Genomic DNA, 19456 nt, shown 5'->3' with positions numbered 1-19456 from the left:
TATAAACATGTAAAGCCCTTAAGACTCAGCATTTCCCAAACTGGAGGTCCTGACCAAAAAGGGGGTCGCAAAGCTATTGTAGGGAGATTGCAGTAGGGCCACCCTTACTTCTGCACTGTTGCCTATAGCGGAGGCTGCCTTCAGAGCTGGGTGCCTGGCCAGCAGCTGCTGCTTTCCGGCTGCCCAACTCTCAAGGATAGGGTAAAAGTATCCAAAAGGTCAGATTTCACAGGGGACACCAGATTTCACGGTCCGTGACATGTTTCTCATGGCTGTGAATTTGGTAGGGCCCTATACCTAGTGGAGCTTTTACAATATTTGCCATCGACAGAAGCTAGAGGTGTCATCATGTCAGTGGCCTGATTTAATTCACATTGACTCCAATGGGGAGTCAGATCAGGCCACTGATTAGTATCCCAGACTCTCTGCTGCTGGCATCCACTCCAGTAAGTCCCATTACTGTGGGCGGGGGGAGGTGCCGGGTCATCAACTCGCGCCAGCCCCCGTTCATCCAGGGCTGACTCCTAACTGCATCTCATGGGCAGGCAGGCTCTGTGTCAGGGGCTGCAGCTCCCATCCTAGCCCTGGAGCAGAGCCCTGGAGCAGCTGTTGGGGGGGAAGGAGGTGGAGAGGATCTAGCGACAAGGAAGGGAGAGAGAGAGCCGCAAGAGAGAGGGAGATGGGTGGAGAGGAGTGAGTGAGAGTGGGGACTAGGGAAGGACCGGAGCAGGGGTGGGGCAGGTGGCGGGCCTCAGGGGGAAGAGGCTGAGCAGGGGCAGGGCAGAGGGAGGTTGCTGTCCTCCTGCTGTAGTGTCCGGTTTTCAGACACTAGAAAGTGGCAATCCTAGGCAGCACTGGGCCATGGGGTGTTTTGCCACTATGCTTGGTACATTAGGCCTCTGATGCAGTTCATTACCTACAAATTTTTCCAGTGAAGGTCTCAGCTATTGCTCAAATCTAGTCATTCCTCTCTGTTTAAATTGAGGCTTTATTTCCATCATACTGGGAAGCACACATTTAAAATATACAATTTGATTTAAGCTACAGTCAACTAGGTAAAAGTTCTGTAAATATTTTCAATTGTCAGATTAGGATTACTGGGGAAAGTGTCTGACTAGCTACACCAAAGCAGCCACACATTTTACAGAACCTGATCACACACACACCTCCATGTAAAGTTGATCATACAATGACGGATTTATGGGCAAGCCACCCAGAGCAGAATAGAGCCCCTGGGTGTATAAACTAAAGGCTGAACCTTTTATAGTTTAATATATCACTATTACGTTCAAAATGAGCCTGGAAGTTTGAAAGTGACCATTAGCTGGTGAAATGATGAACAAAATCAAACATGTGGTGTGAAAACATGCTATAAAGCTTTAATAATGAAAACTTTTAGGGAACCAGAATGAGGAATAGTTTAATTGTCTGATATTCTGAGCCACAAATTCAGTTTGTGATGGCTGTTTTATTATCTTTCCTACAGCTCCATCTATTCATTCCACCACTCAGGCTCCTATACCTGAGTCACTTGTCTTTACATTTTTTCAAAACCTAAATATGAACCCTCTGTGCACTAAGGGCCAATTTTCCAGCCAGGCTCCTATCTGGCCTCCATCTATGCATATGCCAATTTCACAAGCAGGCTACTGCACCTGGGGGAAAAAATCTGCTCAAAATGCTAACCTTTACACTATTGAAAGGGCACGCACACACAGGCTGTCTGCATCTTTAGGGAGTGGGCACAGGCCTGTGTGCACACAAAAACAAAGGCTGCCCTGTGAAAGTGTCCTCCTACTGTGTGGGGATGGGGTGGTGCTGAACAAAATATGAACAACAGAACAGGAAAAACATGCAGGGTCAGATCTTCAGCTGTGGCAGAGGTCTACAAAGGTGGCTTGGAGCCTTCATCACACAACCTTGATTTCAGGGTCAGCACCGGTCCCCCAGTGGCAATTACACTACCTGGGCATCATCTGCGGGCAGCATGCTCTGACAACAGCACCACACCATTCCCCCAGGATCCCCCAGTGCCTATTCCTGGTGTTAGTAGGTAGGCAAATATCAAGATACACAAATGTCCTACCCTCAGCTGCCTTGTTAGGGGAGCTTGGGAGCCAGGATCTGTGCAGGGAACTCACTCAGGGATGAGATTTGAGTTGCAGCATCTGAAGCCTCGTAGCAGGAGCTCACGATGCAATCTGTTCTGTGAACAACCTTTTCTATGTTATTTCTGGCTGCTTCTGCAATGTGTCATTGAATGCTATTCATATTACGAAGCACAATGATTGCATCGCTTCACTTCTTTGATGCTCACTCTGACTGTTGATTAAACGACTTATGAGCTACTATTAGTTATAACATGTAAGTGCAAAATCCACCTCCCATCTTCAGTTGGGAACCACAGAAGCAGAAAAATGCCCTTTGTCCCCCTCTCCCTCCCCCCCTCAAAAATAGTAGTATTACTTTTAGGACTCCATTAAAACAACAGTCATAGAGTACAATTTGTATATTTTCACACTTGAACCCAGCTTGTTGTTTACACTGCTACACTAAAAGCTGAGCACCACTGAAAATCCCAAATAAATAACTCATTAGGTTTAACTTGCTAATGCAACACAACCTTGTAACTATATTAATTACAAAATGTAGTGGCATGCAGGGATGGATTCAGTGCACGAGTTTAATCTTTTGGCTTTTTGTAGACCATGGTGTAACAAAGTGGGAATTTTCTTAATGTTTTGTTTGAATACTCTGTGCGCGCCTCAGTTTCCCCTATGTGTTGCACAAGTATCTAGGTGGTGGGATAAGGGTGTGTAATCATTGCAGAGACCCCTAGAGGGCAGGTGTAACTGCCATCTAGCTGCCTGAGCCCAGACAATGGCTGGACACACTGTATCCTGGCAACTGATGGCCATGGCCCATCCTCTGCAAGGAGCCAGCCGAAAGAGTTGGAGAACAAAGAGCGAGGTCGAGGCCATGTGACCAGTTTGCCTAGGAAAGAGACAAAGGACAGAGAAGGGGCAACTGGGCATGGCTGAGGGCATGTGGCTGGAAGCTAGTCAGTTTCCTAGTTTGGGATTTGTGGGGAGAGCCCAGGACTCTGGGTCTCCCCAAGATGGATTTTGCTGACTCTTCCTACTTTTCTGTGCTAACAACTGTTCTACTCACGTTCCAGACAACAATAAACCTCTCTGTTTTACAACCCTGGCTGACAGTCACTGCTGACTGTGGAAGACTAGGGGATAGACTCAGGCGGGGCTTGGGGGGGGTATGTAAGGCTTCTCCAGATCTCCTATTCAGGTGGACTCACTGCACAGTGCTCATGGCATGGAACAGGGGTGCTGAATGCTCCAACGTCAGAGCCAGGAGGTGCTGACATCCAGGAGACTTGCGCTAGTGTGCCCCAAGGAGAAGTCATACTACAAGAGTGACTGAACTTCATTCAGAGCAGTTCTAGAGCACCAAGCCTGTTCTCCATGACACATGGCACAGAACACAGCAACGATTTTTAACCACTTCCAAACTAATGGTAAACTAGAAATTACGGGTCTGAGTCTGATCTCATTCATATATTTGTATAACAGCAACAACTGTTCAACAACTCAGATGAAACTGCCAAATGTTCCTGACCTTTGATCAAAACCAATGAGATTTGCATGATTTCCACCCCAAACTATAAATTGGTCCAGCTTACCACTTGGTGGCAATTTAAGAACCTCTCCCCTCCCGCACAAAAAAAGAAAAATAAGGCACCTATTTTCACTTTTTCCCCCCAAGGAAAATACCACACACTTTTAGCTACAACCACAATTCAGATGTTCCCCCTGCTGCTGTACAAAGACGAGGTGAGCCAAGGGGAAGTAAAATCGGCATAAAGGGCCCCAAACTAGTAGAAGTAGAGCAATGGTGGGTTGGCAGTATGTTCCGTCTTGATCTTCCCATGAGCCAAGGGAGTGTCATGTGGCTGGTGATCTGCAGGTTTTGGTATGTGTCAGCCGGAGCCAGGGAGCAACCGCTCAGCAGAAATCCACAACGGTGGTAATTAATATCAAAATACCTTTGGGATTCTTTGTTATTTAAACAACTCTAAAATATTGCTCTTCATTCACTACAACAAACATGTTCTTTTGCCACTTGTTCAGATTAGAATGATCATCTGGGATCTTCTTTACAATCTGTAATTTAAAAATAGACTTTTCATATATCTGCAGTAATAAGGTACATTGGTTTTATGAAACATAGTAGCAAGAACAGTTTCATGTTTATTAAATGTCCAGTTAAAATATCTAGCTACTCTGCATTATGAATTATAGTTGCAGGGAGCAATCCTGGCTTCATTTAAATCACTGACAAAACTCCTAGTTACTTCAATGAAGCCATGATGTCACCCAAAATGTTTAAACACAACCCTTCTCCACACATTCTCCATTCCAGTGCCCAGAGTGACACCCACTGCTGACAAACTCCACTGCAGGACTGTTCTTTAAAGTCATACAGAGCTGACTTCAGCTTTCACTTGGCACAAGGTAGTGAATTATCTAGAGCTGTTTCATCTTAATTCCCTCCCACACCACACACACACACTTCAAAGCCCTTCTTTAAGCCACAATCACCCATTAACCAAATTTGTACATTTTCAAGTGATTGCAACCTCCTCATTGATGCACTTAAATACTTTATTGCTACATGTTTGTTCATTATGTGAAGGATAAAAAACATTCACTGATTGACTAATAGGTTGGAAATGCTGATGAAGATAATACATTTGCAGATTCTTTTTGGACGAAAATGCCAGTTTAGAAACTTTTATTTTATTCCACATTTCTTTGTCTTCACTTAGTGGAAAACTTATTTTAAGATTTCAAAATAAAAGTTGCTTTCTGCATTGTTTCCTTTGAAACAAAAGGCCTTGAATGCTGTAGGTGGTTAGACTTAGGTTCACAGACTCCTTTATTTATTATAATTATTTATGATTTTTATATATGATTTATGATTTTTTTAGACTTTGACAAGAACTGTTTCAGTTGAGCGGAAAGGACATAAGCTGGATTGGAGAGAGTCTAGGGGGATGTCTACACTGGCAGAGTTACATCACTGGCAGTTACAGCGCCACTCAGAGAGCGCTGAAGGGAAACCGCTGTTGTGTGTTCACACTGTCAACTGCCTGCGCAATAGCGTGTTCACACTTGCGGCACTTGCAGTGGTATTTGGAGCGGTGCACTCTGGGCAGCTATCCCACAGAGCATCTCTTCCTCTTCTGTTGCTAAGAGTTATGGGAAAACGGAGGGGGTCGCGGGGCATTCTGGGTCCTGTCCCAAAGCCCCGTGATGCATTACTTCGTATCCCTGCAATCCCTGTGCTTCCGTCTGCATTTGGCATCATCTTTCAACGGTTTGTGTCCTGCGCGCTCTGTCTCTTTGGTCTGCAGGAATGGATCCCGAACTGTTGACCAATATGCAGCTCACTCTCACTAACATATCACGAGTGGCTGTGGAGTTATTCCTTAAACTACAAAGGCAAAGAGGAGTGCAACTTTGATCTTGCCATGCGAAGTAGCTACAACACGAGATTGCTTGTGGCATTCACAGAGGTGCTGGCCACAGTGGAACGCCGCTTTTGGGCTTGGGAAACACATCTGGGATGACGAGCAGTGGCTGCAGAACTTTTGGATGAGGAAAGCCACATTCATGGGACTGTGTGAGGAGCTCGCCCCAGCCTTGTGGTACAAGGACACGAGAATGAGAGCTGCCCTGTTGTTGGAGAAGCACAGGGCAATTGCACTGTGGAAGCTGGCTACTCCAGACTGCTACTGATCGGTCGCTAACCAGTTCAGAGTGGGAAAGTCGACCGTTGGACTTGTGTTGACGGAAGAGTGTAGGACCATTAATCGCATCCTGCTCCAAAAGACCGTGACTCTGGGCAACGTGCATGACATTGTGGCTGGCTTTGCACAAATGGATTTCCCTAACTGCAGAGGGGCAACAGATGGCACACATTTTCCAATTCTGGCACCAGACCACCTAGCCACCGAGTACATTAATTGGAAAGGGTATTTCTCTGTGGTTCTCCAGGCATTTGTGGATCACCATGGGCGTTTCACAGACATTAACGCAGGTTGGTCCGGAAAGGTGCATGACGCTTGATCTTTCGGAACACTGGCCTGTTCAGGAAGCTGCAAGCAGGGGCTTTCTTCCTGGACCAGAAGATCACCGTAGGGGAACTCAAAATGCCCATTGTGATCCTGAGAGACCCTGCCTACCCCTTAATGCTGTGGCTCATGAAGCCATACACGGGGCAACTTGACAGCAGCAAGGAGCAGTACAACAACAGGCTGAGCAAGTGCAAAACGACTGTTGAGTGTGCTTTTGAGTGTTTAAAGGCCCACTGGTGCTGCCTATATGGGAGACTGAACCTGGCTGATGACAATATTCCTATGCTGATAGCCACATGCGCTCCATATTTGCGAAGGGAAGGGTAACAGCTTCACTCAGGGCTGGACTGCTGAGGCTCAGCGGCTGGAGGCTGAATTTGAACAGCCAGAGACCAGGGCTATTAGAGGGGCACAACGCAGGGCCATAAGAATCAGAGATGCCTTGAAGCAGCAATTTGAAGCTGAAATCCACTAATATTTGTTGCTATGCTCAGGAGCGCGGTGCTTGTAATGCTAGGAGGTGATTGTGATTGGTGCAAATGATGCATTGTGAAGGTTTAAGAAAATTGCCTGTTTTGCAGGGCTCTGTTTGCTTTCAGTTAATGGAATAAAGATTGCTTTCAAACCAAAACAATTATTTTATTAAAAAACAACCACTGGAGGAGAGAGACTGTCAAGGTTCCTTCCCCACTCTGAACTCTAGGGTACAGATGTGGGGACCTGCATGAAAAACCCCCTAAGCTTATTTTTACCAGCTTAGGTTAAAACTTCCCCAAGGTACAAACTATTTTACCTTTTGCCCTTGGACTTTATTGCTGCCACCACCAAGAGTCTAACCAATATATAACAGGGAAAGAGCCCGCTTGGAAAGGTCTTTCCCCCCAAAATCCTCCCCAAACCCTACACCCCCTTTCCTGGGGAAGGCTTGATAAAATTCCTCACCAATCTGCATAGGTGAACACAGACCCAAAGCCTTGGATCTTAAGAACAATGAAGAAGCAATCAGGTTCTTAAAAGAAGAATTTTAATTGAAGAAAAAGTAAAAGAATCACCTCTGTAAAATCAGGATGGTAAATACCTTACAGGGTAATTAGATTCAAAACATAGAGAATCCCTCTAGGCAAAACCTTAAGTTACAAAAAGACACAAAAACAGGAATATACATTCCATTCAGAACAGCTTATTTTATCAGCCATTTAAACAAAACAGAATCTAACGCATATCTAACTAGATTGCTTACTAAGTTCTAAGACTCCATTCCTTTTCTGTTCCCACCAAAAGCATCACTCAGACAGAGAGACCCTTTGTTTCTCCCCCCGTCCAGCTTTGAAAGTATCTTGTCTTCTCATTGGTCATTTTGGTCAGGTGCCAGCGAGGTTATCCTAGCTTCTTAACCCTTTACAGGTGAAAGGGTTTTTCCTCTGGCCAGGAGGGATTTTAAAGGTGTTTACCCTTCCCTTTATATTTATGACAGAGACAAACAAAAAAAAACACATCAGCACTGTGTGGGATGGGGGAGCAAAGGGTCCCAGGAGGAGGTGGGGTCCCGAGATGGTTAAAGATTTGTGTATGTCCAGGTATCATATGCAATCTTGTCCTTTGGAGTACAGTGCAGCGGGTACTGTACTTCAGCAGGGCTAAACTGCAGAGGGATGGGTGTTGAGTACAGTGGGTACTGGGAGTCCGCAGGGCTGGACTGTGATGGGGCAGGTGTGGAATGCATTGGGTACAGACTGGAGCCAGGAAGTTGATAGAAGTGTGTTGGTGGTGTCTAGGGGCACATGGGGAAGAGTTTTGCTACAGTGGCTGCAGGGGAGGGCGGGCATGGAGCTGCTCAGTTTGCAGTGCTAGTAGTGCCTGGAGCATGTCTGCTTGGCGCTCCCTAACATTTAAGAGCTGCTCTGTGGCTTTGTTCTTGCGCACTGCGTTCTCCTTTTGGTCCCTCTTTTCACTGTCCCGCCACTCCTTCAATTCCTGTTTCTCGGCTGTGGAGGGCATTGTGACATCACACAGACATCACATCCTCTTTAGTTCTTCGTGGCTGCTTTCTAATTCTGCGCAGCCATTCAGCCAGCAATATCAAAGAGGGAGCCTGGGCTCCCAAGGTCATATCTGTCACTAACTGGCTGACCCTAGGCAAGCACACATGAGCCACAAGACCCCCCAAATGGTGAGTAACTGCAGAGGCAGGGGAAATCCGTGTTCCAGGACTGAACTGTATACTGGGCATGTCGCTCTTGCGGAGAGCCAGCACTGTAGAGGGGGATTTATAATCACTGCTGTCTCCACATTTTCCACAGGCTGTGTTCATTATGGAAGATATCTCGCTGCTGAGGGTGAGCAGGGAATCAAGGGAGGGTCTTCTCCAAGACTGCGGCTTCCACCCTGGCCCTTATGCATCTTGCCTGTGTGCAGCAATGGTCCCCCCCACCCCGCAGAGATGGCAGAGTGGCGCGGGAAAGTTACCCTTAATGGAGCAAGAAACAAAGCAGTTCTGCCAAAGAACCTGCCACAGCAGATTGCCCAGTATCTCTATGAGAGTTTTGTGGAGATCTCTGAGGCAGATTCCCGTGAAGTGAGAGAGTCAAACAACAGCCTGTTCCTCAGCTCAGACTAGGCATGTGGTGGTACGCGCATCATACAGACACAAGCCTCCTGCCCCCAACAACTCACTTCAGCGATTCTCAAAATCAAAGCCACTTACCAGGGTCCTCCTCTCCTGTTTGCGCTTCACCAAACTCTGACAGCTGTAACTGTCTAGCCTCCTCCAGGGCAAAGAAGAGCTCCTGGCTGCATGCATCTCTGACCTCCAAGTCGTCCTCTGCTTCTGGATCCCCTTCCCCCTCCACATCCTTATCCAAGATTTCCTCCTCCTGGCTCGGTTTACTCTTGACTGGCACGCAAGCCACCAAAGTATCCACGGAGGCCTTTGCAGTGGAGGTGGGGTCGCCACCGAGTATCACATCCAGCTCTTTGTAGAACCAGCAGCTTGTGGGCGCAGTACCAGAGCAGCGGTTTGCCTCCCGCGCCTTGTGGTAGGCATTCCGCAGCTTCTTCACTTTGACCCTGCATTGCAGTGTGTCCTGGTCATAGCTCCTTTCTGTCATGCATCTTGAAATCTGTCCATAGGTATCATAATTCCTACAGCTGGAGTGCAGCTGGGACTGGACAGCCTCCTCTCCCCAAATGCTGATGAGGTCCAGCACCTCAGCATTGCTCCAAGCAGGGGATCACCTGGTGTGTGGAGCAGGCGTGGTCACCTGGAAAGGTGCGCTGAGACCACTGCACACATCACCGAGCAAACAGGAAGGGGACTTTCAAAATTCCCAAGGAATTTAAGGGGTGGGGCTCACGGTTGGTCACCTGAGGGCAGGCAGGCGCGTCCGTAGGATTTACGAGACCCTATGCAGTATTATTAAACTGGTGCCCCTATGCACGAAGGCAGCCCGAGCTCACGTGTATTTTAGATAAGGGTGGTCTTTTGAAGGATTTATTTAAAAAACTATATGTCTGAAGAGCCAAGCATTTAAGGCTAAAGATGAATACTCAGATTGTGCGTCTAAAAATCTATGCAAGGATTTTTTAGAGATGTGATTTTATAATCTTCAGCAACACACTAATGAAATATTTTTAAAGCAAATTTTAAACTAAGGTCCTGTAGACTAACATGTTCTGAGTAAATATTTCAGTAATGCACAACTGTTTTTGTCAGTAAATTCAGAAACTGACAGTATATATCAGGGGGTTGGCAAATGCCTGTTAAATGGCTTCATTACCACTTGAATGGCTCTTTAACAGTTTCAATGTTGTGCTAATAGGTCTGGCAGGCTGGAAGGCTTTTTCACTTTTAAGTTACTAGATCGCTTCCGGAAGAAGACTCACCAGGCCACAGCAGCTAGCTGTGGGAATCTGCAGGAAGTTTCAGAACAGGGATAGGGAGAGGCGGGAGGCTGGACACTAAGACCCAGGGGTGCCCCAAATTTTTGGGTGCCCTCCACAGCTGCGTATCCTGCATATGTCGAAGGACAGCCCTGAGGGCAGGGCAGTAGAGTTCAAACTGATGACCAGAGAGGCAAGAACAGGGATTGTGGGACACCTCTAGGAGGCCAATTGTAATCGACCAGGGTATCTACACTGGCACCGCAACACTGTAGCCCTGGTGCAGAAAGCTGCACACCTCTAGACAGGATGTTTTTTTTTTTACAGTGCTGCAACTGTGCAGTTTCTGTGCACTAAGTGGCTGGAAGCTGACACCAGACAAATTTAAATTAGAAATCAGGCATAGGTTTTTAGTAGTGAAGGCGATTAACCACTGGCACAAACTCCCAAGGAAATGGTGGAGTCTCCATCCTTTGGAGTCTTCATATCAGCACTGGATGACTTTCTGGAAGACACACTTTAGCCAAACACAAGTTATGCTTTAGTCAAATGCAAGTTAGTGGGCTCAATACAGGGGTAACAGGGTGAAATTTAAGGATCTGTGATATAAGGTGGGTCAGGCTAGATTATATAATGGTCCCTTCTGGCCTCTATGAATTACAACAAGTGTATGCCCAGTCATGCACAAATGACCAGTTGAACTTCTAACTTGGCCATTTGGTTGCACAATTCTAAATATCTGGACCTACATTGCACAGAACCATGGAAGCAACAAACATGAAATTTACAGCAATCCCTTTTAGACTCTGAGGGAGATTTTCAAAAGGCCCAAAGGACAGTTGGGCGCCTTCGTCCCACTGAAAATCAACAAGAACTAGGCAACTAACTCTTCTTTGTGCCTTTGAAAACCTCTCCTAAGTAATAAAGTCATCCTGCTGCAGTAAACTAAGTAGTATTTATTAGGCATACAGCCTCAACTGCCTTCTCATCCCACAAGAAGGTCCTTCCAGACCACGGCAGTGCTGAGGCACATTGGTAGGGCAGTATGGAGAATCGTGACTTCCATTCCCTTTGCTCTGCCAGGTTTTAACATGACTTCAGTGTTTGTGAAAGGTGCCAGTAAATGGAAGTCACTTCCCTGTGATGATCAGTTGGCACCTTTCTCAAGGACTGAAGTAAAAAAAAAAAAAGATTGATCCTAATTGATTCTCTGTAACATTCCACACTGAATCACAGCTTTGCATAAATCAGAAGGGTTAAGGAATGCTTAATAAAATTGCCATAGCTTCCAGTAAAGCACATTTTCCCCTTAACTGTTTTTCTTTTCATTTTGCATATTTAGACCCTAATAGAACAAAATCTACCTGACAACATCTGCAGTCTTCGAAGGGTAACCTTGATTTCTAGAGTAAATGAAATGTCTTAATATCACATTTTTTCAAAAGCATCTTCTCTCCACATTGAGAGTAATCAAATCATAGTCGATGTGTTCTAATTGTTAAATAGTGCAACAGTGCAGCTGAGCTCTGCAAGAGAGTTTGCGCTTAACACAGCACATACGAAAAACGGACTTGTCAATGGCATAAAACAAGTTTGCTGCTGTTCAGTTTAATTTTGCTATACTTGAAATAACTGCCCTCAACCAAAAATTGATTTTCACATAGCAAAAGAGAAAACAGCAATGAGCCAGATTTTCAGCCAGTGTAAATCAATTTAGTTCTTTCTTAATCAGTCAGTTGAGTTATACTAATTTACATCAGCTCAGGATCAGGGCCTAGTGTTTCCAATATGGAACAGAACCTGCTTTATGTCTTATCATAAGTTGCAGAAGCTGCATGGCAAAGATCATCCATAACTCACCTTTTATTACTCTGCAGTAGGTTTATCACCCTTGCAAATGGGACATGTTCCACCAACAATGGGCAATGCATCAGGTGCCTGTTAATTATGCTCCCTTCATTTGATATTCTGCCATTTCTTAAGCCAGCTCTCCATCACCCCACCTTTCAACTCCGAGAGTAGAAGCCATGGAAAGATGTGGCGGGGGTGTGGTCAGAGTGCTGCTGGGCTCTGGCTGTAACAACGCTACTCTATCTTGTGCCAGGAGCCAGATCAGCCCTTGGAAGCCTGGGCATTGAGGGAGTGCAAAAGAGTTATAAAGTTCAGCTGGATTCAGAGTCAGGGCCTGTATCATGATATATACACCTGGAGTCACACCAAAGGTTGCACATGCAACTTTATGCCTGGCATCTCATGACTTCAGTGTCTCAATATTTTCTTGGAGTTTCTTTTTAATGGACCATATATACATATTGCAATGAAGCTACTTGTTTTTACATGCCCCAGTATTTTCAAATCCAAGCCTTCATTAATCCTTCAGTGACAATTGCTTTAGGGCAACAAATTCAGAGAAAAATATGGCACAGTTCTCCCAAAAGTAGTTGCTATGGTCTCCTGCCATCTATGGTCACTGGGGAAGAGGGAACAGTTGAAGTAGTGCATGGGAACATATGCACATAAATCTCATTAATGAATAGAAGGATTCATGGTCTTATCAGCCACATACTCTCTTCCAAATGTCCCCAAGCACAGCAGGTCCTTATACCTTTCCATGTGGGTGAGGGAAAGAGAAGGTTCCCGTAAGTACTCCTGGAGGAATTCTGCGCCAAAAAATTAAAAATTCTGCGCGCAGTATTTTCAAATTCTGCATTTTTTTGTCAAAATAATGCAATATAATCCAGCTCGTTTCAATTATTTTGGTACTTTATTTAAACTACAATACAATGGATGGAGAATGGGAGTGGGGAGCATTGGAGGAAATCTCCAAACCCCTCTGTCTAACAGTAATGTAGCTAGTATCGACCCTTTACTTCTAATTATTAGTCAATAAATATATGCAGTCATATGCTCAGTGTTACATCATAGACAACGGAAGAGAAAGTAAGGGAGGGGGACTCAAACTCACAATTTATACTGGCTACTGACCATCTCCAAAAAGGTCCGTATCAAACAGTTCACGGAGCACATTTTGATAGGGAATTTTTTCAGTCCAAAAATTTAGACCAGTTCTAATCACTAAAGCACCATAAGCATTTGTAAGGCCATACTGTCCGTTACAATAAAGGCTCCTTTACACCTCTCTGGCAATGTAAAGGAGCCTTACAATTTTCACACCTGTTTTATACTCCTGGGGGAATTCACTAAGAACAATGGGAACAATTCACTAAGCAGGCAGGCTGCCAATTCTCCTCTGCCTGAGGGAAAAGAGCCTGCCCCATGCTTACCTCTTCAGAAATACCCCAGAGCCGTGCCCCTCCACACAAGCATGCTGCAATAGCAAGCGAGAGGGACAGTGTTTCTCTTTCTCTCTCACACACACGACTACCCCACCCCCAGGCAGTGATTTACGTCTCTACCAGCTGCTCTGGGTGCCCAAACCAACCTGTCTGCACTGCCAGGGAGTGGGCACATGACCGCTCTTGCGGTTTTCCTTTGCTTTCCCATCAGAAGTCATTTTTTTGTGGGTAAGCAAAGAAATCTGCGGGAGCCATGAATTCTGCACATGTGCAGAGTTGCAGAATTCCCTCCAGAGTACATAAGGGATCAGAATTTCCAACAGGGACTCAAATTCATATCCAAATGGTTAAATGCATTATACAGCGGGAAGCATAAGAGACAGAAGCCAATAACCTGAGCAGCACAGACCATTTGATCATCACACACTCGGTTTTTCACAGCATGGACAAGGTGAAATAGATAGTGAATTGCAGAAGGCTGCTTTCAGGCCAATGATAATCACAGACAGTGAGCCATTTCACTAATTAACAGAGGGAGCACTGTGGTAGTCACACAATAAATGCAGAGTTCACAAAAATGACTGTGACAAGGACAGCATGTTCCTATGAATGCTGCAAATCCTAATTATCTGAGCATGTGCTTCCATTAATATATGCCACAAACCCAAGCTGTGATATCGATGCAGCAAAGTGATCATTCTGCAAATAGTGCAGTAACCAAAATCTACATGGGAAGAGAAAAAAAAACTTTTAATATAGCACATGGGCTGCATTTGCCAGTGACTGGAATTCAAAACATTTCTAGCCACTCCTACATTTCAGCTAGGGTTATGTCACAGTCAGTGCGTAGGTATGACATAGTAATACATCCTTTGAGGGAACAGTACACATTCATAACCTTGCACCACTGCAGCTTTCACTCCCAGCCCTCTCACCTGCCAAATAAATCTTCCAGAAATGTCAGGTCTATACTTTCTGTTTTCCGGGTGAGTGACCCTTGGCATCAGTAGTCTCTCTTCCTTCAGTGTGCCTCTGGTTGCTGCTTAGCGGTCTCTGTGAATGAAGTCAAGAGTGTTATTCCCTGGGAAGGTCTTGGATTAAACCCCAAGTGGGAAGGAAATGCTTGGCAGCATCTTTTGTCACAGATAAGATTTAATGGGGTCTAGAGGATGTGTGATTAAAGGAAGTTTGCAGGAAACTGCAATCATGTGATCCTTATGACTAGTTTAAAGGCACACGTAAAAATAGCGTAAGGAAAGTTTAAGAGTAGAGTCTGAAAATGCTGGAGTCCTAAACATACCAGTCTGTGATGGTCCAGATTCTCACAATTGAAGACATGCACATTTTGCACCCACAAATGACCACTGAATGTTTGCATACATCATTATCACATTTGCACATGACATCACAATAACTGCATATACAAATTATGCACATGTGAAATTTTGAAGATGTGGGCCAATACTTTAAGACTTATAGTGACATCTGTTTGTTTAAAGCATCATGCCTGCATATATTTTCACTATGAGCAAATAAGGATATTTTCATCTGTTTGGAGAAAGATTTCATTTGTTGATGATACACAAATGATCTTCACTGTTCAATCTTCAGCATTCATTTCCAAACCCAGTCTAATTGGTTCCTTGATATGAAACAGTTTAGGAATTTTCTATTACAGCATTATCCTTGTGTGTTCAAAAGCATGCTGATCAAATTAATGTTTTTTCATCTTTCAGTCCTATTCAAAAGATCTGGGCCATAAATACCTAGTCAATAAATTAACATAGTTAATGAATAGAAGAAAGGAGAGAAACATTAAAAAAAAACAAAGCAAATTTGATTTAAGCTGTTTTCCTTGTAGTTTGGGAAATTGTAAATACTTGCTTCACTAAGTTTAATTTCATGACTGAAATTGACCCTGTGCTGCTAGATAAAACAAGTTATATTTGAACAAGAACATTAAAGTGAGAAAAAAATTCAAAGTGGTTGACAATGAAACTACTTTCCCAGAGGGACAGCTTACCAAGTTCATTTCACAAAGAATATTTTAACCAACAGTGAGACAATATGGGTTTAGGAAATTTAAATTTGAGTAGCTTGCTTCGATGCAATGTGAAAATTAGAAATAAATACTGAAGACAGTGTTATAGACAGACCAAAGTCTTTGTTCTAGCATCACATTATAATGTGTGGCTTATATTAATTTAAACGGGAAAAAATTTGGCACTTTTCTAGCATGATTAAGCACATACATACTTGAAGATTTCAGAGATGCATAGATTCCTTAGGGATTCTGGCTTTTGGAGCAGTCAGAACTGTGCTTGCTTAAATCCATTAAGCATAAGTTTAGCTCCAGGTTCATTTTGTTATACAATCAAAGGATAGTCAAGGGAACTATCTACTAGCAGTGGTTGAATAGCCCAATAGTCATACTCCGGGTCTTACATTTTGGATAACATTCAGATGCCTTTAAAGGAATATATTATATGACTACAATATTGTCTAGCAGCCATTTTCTCTTTGTCCATTTTAGCTAAATCAGCATCAATATTGTTTGAACATCAAAGTAGAGGCATATGGAATTCATTGGAGGGAACTAATAGGATTAGATAAATGCAATGAATAAGAACTCTTCAAAATATAACTCTGTGCAGACCCAGATTCTCCGCTCTGGTCAAGCCCTGCTCAGTACTGTACTGAAGAGAAACTGAAGGTTCCTTTAAGTCATCTTTACAGTTATCTGTGTCTGAGGTCATTGGCTGTTGATCCTGTCCCTGTATGCAGTACAGAGTAAAGCAGTCTGAGGGCCACTCTGTTTTACTCCCAGCTGCCCTCTTTGGATGGAGTGGTTGGTGTGGTGTGTTCCAGCCATGAGCCCTTTTATCAAATCACACTTCCTATGCCAGAGGCAATGTGTGGGGGTGGGGGGATCAGGGGAGGTAGGTGTATGAGCTGCTACAGTGGCTCTATGCCAGTGGAGAATTACTCCATGCAAGGGGAATGCTCTTCTGTCTCAATACTTCAGATTTGTGACCACTTAGCCCCAGCAAATGACTACAAAGTAGTCACAGAATGGCCCTGAATCTGGATCACAAGTTCTAGTAAAATTAGTCCTTGTCTAAGATATTAGATTCAAATGACTGACTTTCTCCAATGATTGCCAGGATCATTGGATGGATCATGCTGGGAACATACTGGCTGGAAAGGGAAGACTATTCCTTTTAGTTTTAGTTAATTTATCTAGCTGATTTAATCAGACAGCAAAATAATTAGCTGTGAAAATTCCCAAGTTTGCAGTGGGGTTCCATCGTGTTAGCTAACTACTGTCCCAGCCATATTTGAATTGTTGGTGAATACAGTATACTGAGTATACTTTCATATATCCACTTTAACCAATACTGAGAAATATATTGAGCAAAATTAGATAATCACATTGATGTCAATAGCAGGATTAATAATGAAGGTCAGCATGCCTTAAAAATGCCTGAGAAACTTATCACCATTTGCAAAAAGAAAAGGAGAACTTGTGGCACCTTAGAGACTAGGTGCCACAAGTCCTCCTTTTCTTTTTGCGAATACAGACTAACACGGCTGCTACTCTGAAACTTATCACCATTTAACATCCAGAAGAAAAGTAGGCAGATGGTCAACTCTGTAATTCATAAAACAATAATGTTTCTCTGGAACTGTAAAGTTCTAACAACAGTTTCTTAAAGTATGCAGACTGTCTTGTTGAGAGACAGAAACAGAACTACTTAATTTCCCTGAATTAACTACATATCTGATCACACAGATTAGTCACTCAGACAGTATTTGGTGCAAAGCTACCTAAAATGCCACAAGATTTGTCTTATCATACATTCATCTATGAAAAATAGAACTGTTCTTGTCTCTCAAATTTAATTTATATTGCTTACTCTACTGTTCTGTTATTCAATATTCACAGTACAAATTTTTGGCAAGGACAGTAGTTCTTTTGGGGCTTTTTTCTATACTTCATAGTGCTTCCCAAAGTTGATAATATCCTGAAAAAGGGCACATCTCATTATAGGCCAGCTTTGAAAAGTTGCATCAGATACAATCTGACAATAATCTTATTAGATTTTTAAGAGCTTGGCTCCCTTTGAATTTCTTTATCTAAATTTTTCTGTAGCTCAAGATCTTCTAATTATTATTGTGAAGCATTTAATGGAAAAGGTGGGAGAACATTATGCAGGCCACATGCCAGGTGAAAGGATTCACCTTTGAGATGTTCTTTGTGAAAAGGAAGACAGGCCAAGAAAACATGGGAGGAGGCCTGGCCTGGTGTGGAAGTGAAGTCCCAGGCTTCTCTGAGGCTCCATCCTACATGACTGAGAATTCTGACCCTCAACCCAACAAAGCACTTAAGTCATATACCTAAGGACCTGAGTGACCCCATTACAGTCAATGGACTACACATATCCTTAAAAATTAAGCATGTGCTTAAGTGCTGTACTGGATTGGGGCTGGAATTCTCTGACTCTTACAGGATGGAGGCCTTGCTGAGTGGACTGAATGAGAGAATGTTTAAATTAAGAGCTAAAGTTGTCCCTCCTAGGCTATGACTACATTTCCCTTTTCCCCCACCATTGCTTTTATTGGTTCAGCTCCACCAGTGTAGCAATGGTGGGACTGCTAATGTGGGCAAGGCGCTGGGTCATTACTGGAATTTTTAACCATTATGGGTATGTCAACTCTGCAGCTGGGAGCATGCTTCTCAGTGCAGATAGACAGACACACACTAGCTTGGCTCGAGCTACTATACTAAAGATAGAAGCATAGCTGGGAGTAGCGCAGACCCTGAGTGCATATTCAGGTGGCAAGCCCGAGCTGCTGCCCATATATCCCTGGCTACACTGCTACTTTTAATGCACTAGCTCAAGTACAGCGAATGAGTGTCTGTCTATCGTAGGTGGGAAGAACGCTCCTAGCTGCTGTGTAGATGTACCCTTATGGGTGAAAACTGAGCCCTAATGAAGTCAATGAGACTTTTGCCATTGCTTTTAGAGGGATCAGGGTTTCACCCTATGTTGTCAAAACCTGCTCAGAGTCTGGTGTAGACAAGGCCCAAGGGACTGAACAGCAGGTCAGGTTATGGGTTTGACAGTTGAGGTGACAGATCTCCAGTTTTCAAGGTAGATTATGAGCTTACTTTCTGATTGTAGAGAGGGATGTGGTTATCAAAACATTTTAATATAAGAATACACAGGAATACTGTGTTACAATTCAGTGCTGATTCTTACTGTCATTTAACTTACCTTTTTAAAAGCAAATTCTTATTTCTTCAAGGGTTCGATTTTCCTCTCTATTTTTGTGTATTTTGGATTCTTAAATAAATGTTATCTTTTTACCTGTTTTCTCCCACCCAACAGAGACTGCTTTATTTAAAAGCTAGGGATACACAGAAATGTATATGGTTCCCTTCAAGCACTCTACTCTATATTTATACAAATGATCCAGGGAGATGACCTGTAGCCTTGGAAAATAAAAACTCTTAAATTGAGGATAATTTTCAAGCAACAGAAACCTAATTTATTTTATCCTTCATTGAGAAGATTCAACAAGCTGCACTGTGGAACCAGCTGAATTGTTAGGAGATAGAAGTTGTCAGTTTGGTTTGCCTATTTCCATACACACATTTGCTGATTCCTATATATTATAATAATAATAATGCAAGAATGTGTGAAGGAATCAAGCCTTGGACTTAATATGTTTTATAAAGTGAACTTTCTGATATTTCCCTTTTCTTAATAGTTCATGCTTTCTCTTTTAGAATGCATGATTTCCAAGGAGAATCCAAGGAGAAATTCTGTTTTCATAACTGATGCCTCCCTCCCAACTTGAAGGTAACACCGCTGTAAGTGTTCTGCCAATCATAAGCTTAGTTTGAATTTCAAGCAAATCTCTGTGTGTTTGGATGAATTTTGATTTAAGTAGAACAGCTCCCTTTCCAGCTACCGGATTAATATTGCAAGTGCTTTGGCCATGATGAGTCATCCTCATGCTGGCACTGGAAACTGCCTTTTTAAATTAAGGATGCAGAAAACATGAGCATGCCTAGGTCTCTCTCCTCTCTGGTTATGCTAGGAAAGAAATGCCTCTGAAA

At 43.6% G+C, this 19456-nt stretch overlaps 1 long non-coding RNA gene across 1 annotated transcript in view; it reads right to left on the bottom strand.

Annotated features, from left to right (window-relative positions):
* The window catches only part of LOC141988119 (uncharacterized), a 216937-nt gene that overhangs the window by 17507 nt on the left and 179974 nt on the right, over window positions 1-19456 (bottom strand). The window contains exon 7 of the long non-coding RNA XR_012639659.1: window positions 14265-14382. This is a non-coding gene — a long non-coding RNA (uncharacterized LOC141988119). The remainder of the gene's footprint in view (window positions 1-14264; window positions 14383-19456) is intronic.

Source organism: Natator depressus, chromosome 5 (assembly GCF_965152275.1).
Source record: "Natator depressus isolate rNatDep1 chromosome 5, rNatDep2.hap1, whole genome shotgun sequence".
NCBI lineage: Eukaryota > Metazoa > Chordata > Testudines > Cheloniidae > Natator > Natator depressus.
Note: the sequence above shows the minus strand (reverse complement) of the source record. Positions and strands in the feature narration are given on the sequence as shown.